This window comes from Engraulis encrasicolus, chromosome 20, assembly GCF_034702125.1.
Source record: "Engraulis encrasicolus isolate BLACKSEA-1 chromosome 20, IST_EnEncr_1.0, whole genome shotgun sequence".
Classification (NCBI taxonomy): Eukaryota; Metazoa; Chordata; class Actinopteri; order Clupeiformes; family Engraulidae; genus Engraulis; species Engraulis encrasicolus.
This window is the reverse complement of record NC_085876.1, coordinates 29040542-29048212: the sequence shown is the minus strand read 5'-3', so window position 1 is coordinate 29048212 and position 7671 is coordinate 29040542.

The window sequence follows — 7671 nt, the reverse complement described above, 5'->3', positions numbered from 1 at the left end:
TATTATGAAGTAAATAAGAAATGTCCGCAACATTGTTAAAGGGGTATGCCACTATTTTGGGGCTTACTACAGTTAAAATCGTTGGCTGGGGTTTATAAAGGTGGTAAAGTATCTTATTTTTCATGTTAAGCGTTGTCTTGCATTGTATGCTACACGGATCCATTGACTTTCACCAGCTTAGCGACATATTCCCTCTTTTAACTTGTCTTAAAGCAAGACAACGCTTAACATGAAAAATAAGACACTTTACCACCTTTATAAACCCTGGCCGACGATTTTAACTGTATTAAGCCCCAAAATAGTGGCATACCCCTTTAATGCTCCATGCAACTTGAAGGTTGCACTTGAAGGACTAAGGTCCGAAACGTTGTGCCATTTATTATTTACTTCAGTTATTTTATTTTGTCCAGCACCTGTGCCACTGATGTGCACGCATTCTCTGCCTTCTTACTCTATTATTCCAGTGATTCCCAACCAGGGATATGTGTACCTCTAAGGGAGCACACTACAGGGGGGTACGTAGAAAACATGTAATAACTGGAACGCTGAAAAGGTTGAGAAACACACGTCGAGCCACTGACAGGGGTGGTGTGTGTGTGTGTGTGTGTGTGTGTGTGTGTTTGGGAGGGGTGGGGGGTGTCCAGGACACAAAATATCTTTTACTCTTTTTATCATGTGGCATTGTTTTAGAATCTTGGCTAAAAAGCACTTCAGCGTAGTCAAGTGTAGCAGATGCCCTGCAGATTCCAATAGTCCATTGGGCAAAAGAAATCTTCTTATCTCGCTTGGCAGTGCCACCACGGTGCCTCATATAGCTGACACGGGAGCCCACTGTTGTTTGATATACGCTAGGAAGTCTCCAAAACATTGAGTTCATCAGCCAGTGAAGCCTGACAGATCAGCTGTCCCACCATCAAGATCTGACAGCACCTCGAGTGCCTGTCCATAGATTATAGGCTCGCCTCGCACAGCACCCGAGCCCACAAAGGCATCATGTGTGATACCTTATATTAAAAAGCCATCCAATACCCATCGCTGCTTTAATAAATCCTGTCTGGTATGTGCCGGTTATGGGGTGTAATTTTTCATGATGATGATGGAAAGTGGGGGGGAAATTGCCTCCAAATTATTACAGTTAATTTACTGGGTTGGCATCGCCGCTTAGATCAAATGCCCAGCCCTGACGGAGTGCCTCCTTCAGAGACCTTGACAACATTCTGCTATTGTGACGCACACGTGACCTGAGGAAGGACGACAGGCCGAAACGTTGTCACATTAAAAACTTGTTTATTCAACTCGAGAGTGTGCGGCACTTCTCTCCTCCTGCAAGTGTTTTACTGGTTGCCAGCACTTCTTTTTTTGGTGTGCGTTTTGCACCTCCACTCATCAACATTCTGCTATTGTGTTATCGGCTGCTGGGCACCACAACACCCTAACCCTGACTAAAAAATATACATGGAATCTGAGTATGGGATAACTTGTTGTGATGGCTTGGTGTCTGGAAAACATCGGCACTTTAAAAGGAAAACGCAGGGGCAAATATACATGCATCAGCTTTCTTCTTCTCCTCCTTCCCACAGACCACTCCAAAAGGCCGGCATTCTCAAGATGATAAGCATCTGTGCTTTTGTCATTGTAATAAGTTTCTACCCAAACGGAGGTGCCCTGTTTACTGTAAATATTAAATAAATAGACACGGGTCATAAAGTGTAGCCTGATGTTTATGAAAGCTTGAACCTTTCCCATGTAAAACTCTCTGATGTACAGAAGTGGAGTTATGGAATTTATTTTTTTTCTCCTTCCCTCTCCCTCTCTCTTCTTCTGTTTCAGCATATAAGAATCTTTGCCAGTGCCATTGGAATTCCCATCCTTTCAAACATGCTGCTTAAGTTGGAACTTTAGGAGGCCAGGCTAGTCTTTCTTGGACATGTAAATCTGACATTAACAGCTTTCAAAGGCTCTCCCTTCACCGGCTGTTTTCTTTTTTTTTTGAGTGAAAAGAACCTCTAAACGCTCTTGGTTAGCCACACACCACTATGTGAACCACAGGAGGAACCAAGGATCCTCAAGGGTTAATTATCCTTTACACTTAGATACTGTACAGGGAGAGAAATCCTTTCTACGGCAACAAGACAGAGGGGGCCTTTGATAAGGCAGGCTAAAAAGCAAAGCCTAAATACCAGCCGGCACTGGACGTGTGAGATGTAACTCTACTACGGAGCACCACTTTCTTCTATTATCACAGCCCTCACCCTTTGCTCTGCACCAGAGAAGACCCCTCCATTTATTTTTCCTTCCAGGCCTCCATACAAACCAAAGGGAAAGGTAAAACCCAGATGGGTAGACTTCCTGTCTTGTCTGAAGACGGGCCATTCATTTTTTTTCTCTCCAACTGGCATTTGTTCCGTCTGATAAAGAGCAAAAAAGAGCTGGTGGATCAGGTGACGGGTGCGGACGAGGTTCTGACTGAGTTAGACTGTACAGTACACTACAAGGGCATTAGTCTTAGCTGTGTGAGCCTGTGAAATCGACCATATCTGCGAAGGCGAGGAGCTGGATTTCTTTCTTTCTTTCTTTCTTTCTGCCTCTCTCTCTCTCTCTCTCTCTCTCCCCCCTACCCCAAATAGCCTACCCATTGCAAAAAACCATAGCCACCAGGTTCAAAATTAAAGTCACATTCCCCTGCTGCGACTGCCAAGTTTCGTTAATGAGTTCCCAAATTGGATTTAGCCCGTCTCGGATGTATACCGTCACATGTAAATGATACACTTTACATTTCGCCAGAGTGTATAGTGTGGATTCACTGACGTCTCTCAACGACTTTCCATCGTCTGTTGGGGTATTGACTGACCTATTAGTCATGAAGTGACGTCGCAGCACTCCAAAGACATCTTTGACCAGGACACAGCCACTGCATAAGGCAGGTACTGTCTGTCCCTATGTGACATGGTAGTCAGTTGTCAGAGGAAGAGCGCAACACTGTTTCTTTCACGGTTTCACAGCCTGTTATTATTATTTTATTATTTTTTGGGGGGGTGCTTGTTTCAGCACCAGTCCTTCATCAGAGGAACCATACCAAAAGTGAAAAGCTTCTTTTATAAGCACATGCATCATGGGACACCTAATGGGGAGTCCCACCCAATATTATATCATTACACTATACACACTATACACATAGTTTACATGCAAAAAGGAAAAAGAGGCACAACGTCAAAAATGCATCATTGTAATCAGTCCCAATAGGTAATGTTGACATCACATTTAAACACAGTTCTTCATTTAGTTCACTTTTTAAACTTTGAAAAGTAAAGATTCATTATGTCATCCTAATAAAAGGCATTCAATGTCACCAACTTGTTTCATTTTTTTTAATTTAATTTAATTTGTTCAATTCCAAACTCTATGTGACATGCTAAAATCACAACACCTCAACTGTGGACAATTCTAATAATAACCAAAAATACAACAGTCCAAACACAACCAAGCTTTGTCAACATTTACAGTACTCACAGTATGAACTGAGTACTGTGTCTATAAGTCAGAAATTAAATATTTCCCAGCTCATTTACTCATGAGAGTTTCCTTCTTTGAGAGAGCACATTACACTACACTACAGTAGGACCCCTATCGCTTTATATGCAAATGAACTTGGCATTTAGCCGCACAATTGCTGTGCCGTTCTGGGGATTCCCCCATTCTCTAGTGAGACTGTCCCACTTTGATGAGAAATAAATGCTTGAAAGCAAACCCAATACCCCAAAGGCCAGCGTGGGGATCATGCATTCACGTCAGTGCGGCCAGGGTGGTTCAGAGCTTACGCGCCTCGGGAGCTTTGGAACGCTCGGGTCTGAGTCGGCAGCACCATCCACCTCCGCCTTCCTTCGCCATCAGAGCTCTGACCTTGTTACCTGGCACCAGCTCTTAGCAACGCTTAAGCCACTGTAGCGTGGCAGGGTGAACTTTCAAGAGTCCCGCTCAAGGAAGCCGACAGGGGCGGTTGGGGGGATACCGGGCCTAGGGAGAGAGGGGGCCCAGAATTGGATCCTAATTACATTGTATGTACTGAGTTTGGCCTTTTTTTCCCAGATGACTTAGTTCTGGGCCTAACCAACGCAGTCAGCGGCCCTGGTCCCACTAAACAGGAAAGCCAACTGAGGGAGTGTGGGGGGTGGAGGGTGTCGGTTGTCGCGGGCCCATGGGGGGCCCAAATTCGGGTTGTCATTACATTGTATATATTGGTTGGTGGTGGTGGTGGGGGGCTACCAGGGTCTGCCCTGATACACACCACTCCCAACCCACCCACTCACCCCCTCCTTCTGCCCTGCATCCTCCTATGAGACAGACATATTGTCATGAAATTATAAGGAGTTACATAAAGGCGGGTAAATAATCAGCTGAGAAATTCCTGCAGTGACAGCCACTTTCCCGGCCTCTGATACGCCCAGAGGGGGGAGAGAAATTCCTCAGAGGACAAAATATAAGAGAGACATATGAATCCTTACATTAGGGCTAGTCAATTAATGAAATCTAAGATGGAGGTTGTGTGTGTGTGTGAGTGAGTGTAGGTGTGGGGAGTATATGTGTGTGAGTGAGTGTACCTGTAGGTGTGGGGAGTGAGTGTGAGTGTGTGTGTGTGTGTGTGTACGTGCGTACCTGTGCGTGTGTGTACCAGGGTCCAGAGTGGTGTGTTTTTTTTCACTCTCCTCTCCTCTTTCAAAAGTACTCCACAATACAAGGGCCACCCCCCTCCCACGTCCTCGATGGCCTTTGGAAAGGTATAAAAGACGCCAGGTTCGGCCCCCGTCCCTTACGACCAGCAGAGGTGCAATATTCAACCCCCCCGTACCCGTACCCGTACTGTGACCATTCAGGATCCGGACCCTGACCTCCCAGCATGCTGACCAGGTGAGCATCTTCTCTCCTCCTAACCTACTGATATCTACCAATAGCAATATGTTATATAGCGTACTGACCTTCAAATGAGCATCATCTCTCCTACCAACCTACAGATATCCAGCAATAACAATCTGTTATATACATAAAAAATAATTAAAAAAATACAACAATACTGTTATATACATAGTTGTAGAGTAGAGTAGAGTAACTTTATTGATTCCCAGGGGGAAATTAAGGTGTCAAGTAGCTTACATAAATATAGGCCCTACACATAATGCCCGTATGGACATGAACATTTTAAGACACATCAGGTAGCCTAATAGTCAGGGAGGGAGAAAAAGTAAAAACTACAAAAAATAAAAAGGCAATTGTGCAGAAACATATTCTGTGAGCTGGAGACAAATGTGCAAAAACATACCCTGTGAGTTGAGGTAGAGTAGAGTAGAGTAGAGTAGAGTAGAGTAGAGCTATAGCGTACTAACCTTCAAATGACATGATTTTTTAATTTTTTAATTTATTTATTTTATTTTTTATTTTTTTACTTTCTCAATAACCCAATATGCTATATAATGTACTGATAGCATGCTGAGCAGGTGAGAGACAAGGAAGATCTTCTCTCATCCTAATCTTTGGAGAACCACCAGATGACATCAATAGCATAAAAAGTATATAGGCCTAGTGTTCTTTTTTATATATAAAAATGCATTTTTAGGGGCTTTTATGCCATTATTTGATAGGAGAGTCTGAGATGGTGACAGGAAGTGAGTGGGACAGAGAGACGGGGTGGGATAGGGAAATGATCCCGGCCGGACTCGAACCGGGGTCCCCGTGGGCATGCAAGCCCAAATGTGGGGGGCTTAGAGCGCTACGCCACAATGCCCCCCCAAGTATATAGTGTTCTAACAACGAAATAACATACTTAAGTCTGCTATAAAGTGTTGCCATCTCCCGCCAACAGATTACCACCAAATGTAATGCAATTGTTCAGTTATATGGCGCTACTAACCTTAAAAATAACATGATTTAACAATAACTTAATAACATTATCTTTTAGTGTCCCTAGCAATGTGACCATCAGGTGAGCATAAGGGTATCTTCTCTCATCCTCCAACCTCAAGATGACCACAAAGTCAAAATGTTCTATAACGTGGTCTGATCGTGCTAATTGTATCATAAAGTAATGTAATAATGTACCCTGTTACATATTAGGGATAGCCTTCCAGCATATTGACAATGTGAGCACCTGAGATCTTTTCTCATTGGAACCGTGATATAACCACAAAATAACGTCATTTAATAACTGAGTATATTATATAGATAGCTTCCCATGATCCTATACTAAACCAAAACTGCTTTCTTTCAGTAGGCCAACCTGTTATATGTTGAAGCTGCCCAACTTGACGACTCCTACGAAACGCTTACAGATGAGACTAGATAGAATAGATAGAATCACTACTATCTTGGTGCAAAACACAGTATATTAATAGTCTTCCCAGTGAGTTACTCTTACTGAGTCTTCTTTAATTGTTGCATGTGAAATACTGACCTCCATCATTTAAAATAACTAGAGTGCATGTAGTCTAAAGAGCGAAGTTATATCTACTATACTGTAAAACATTACAGCCAGCTAAACGTAAAAAAGTCAATGGCTGCCTTAAGTTTGTAAGTTTACTCAACTTAAGAAAGCATGAGTTGAGTTAAGCCTTGAGCTGAGCTAACTTAAAAACTTCAGGCAGCAGGGAAACGTACACTTTTATGCTTAACTGGCTTGCAATGTTTTACAGTATAACTATTGACAAGGGGAGGGGAACTTCACTTCACATTTCACTTCAAATTTTATGAAGTCCTCCAAGAGTCGTACTAGGAACGCAAACTAAGATTTCTCCCTTCACTTTAGGCCTATATTGAAGGTGGCCACCTTCACGACAGACATCACCTTCACTAGGTCTATATAACGTTATTGTATTGCAAATGTAATTTCTTAGATTTCTTAACAAAACATGTCACATTTCATGTGAAACTGCATAATATTAAAATTACATCGGGGGGGCAGATAAGACGGCCTCAAGGGCCGTAAGCGGCTCTCGAGACATAGGTTCCCCAACCCTGCCATAGACTGTATACAAGATGGACACCAATGAACGTTGGGAAAATTATTGTGCACAGTCCATGTTCCCAATACATTGTCGTCATATTCCACAATACAGTCTGTGACAGCATCCAGAATGACTTGGCTGAAGTTAGTGATAAAAATGACAAAAAAATGCACCCTCAGGAGAAAAGAAAAAGGTTTGTACAGTTTTGACATCATACGAAAGACCTTGGCACTCTCCCTGAGACCACATCAGGGTCGTAATCGAATGAATGCCACGGGCTATAATTAAACAACTTAACGAAAATAAATACGCAGACAATAATGCAATGATACGGGACTGTCAAAACAACATACTAGAGATGGCTCCGTGCCATGGTATAGCATAGGAGCCACTGAAAAGGCATTTTGGCAGGCAGGGGGAAAAGGACAGGACTGTGAAAGTCTCTTTAGACCCGGGTTCTGACCCCAAGCATAAATCACTGTCTTTGGTTACCACATGGGAATATGAACTCTGTGTAAACCCTGTGTGCTATTTATGTATGTCGCTTCCTGGTTGGACAGCTCAAGCCCCTCATTGACCAGCTCAAATTAAATAATGCTCCTTATGGGCCCTTTGCCTTATCGCAAACATTTTCAGCATCCATCTATGCTTCCTTTCTTCCACCTCTCTCTCTGCCACA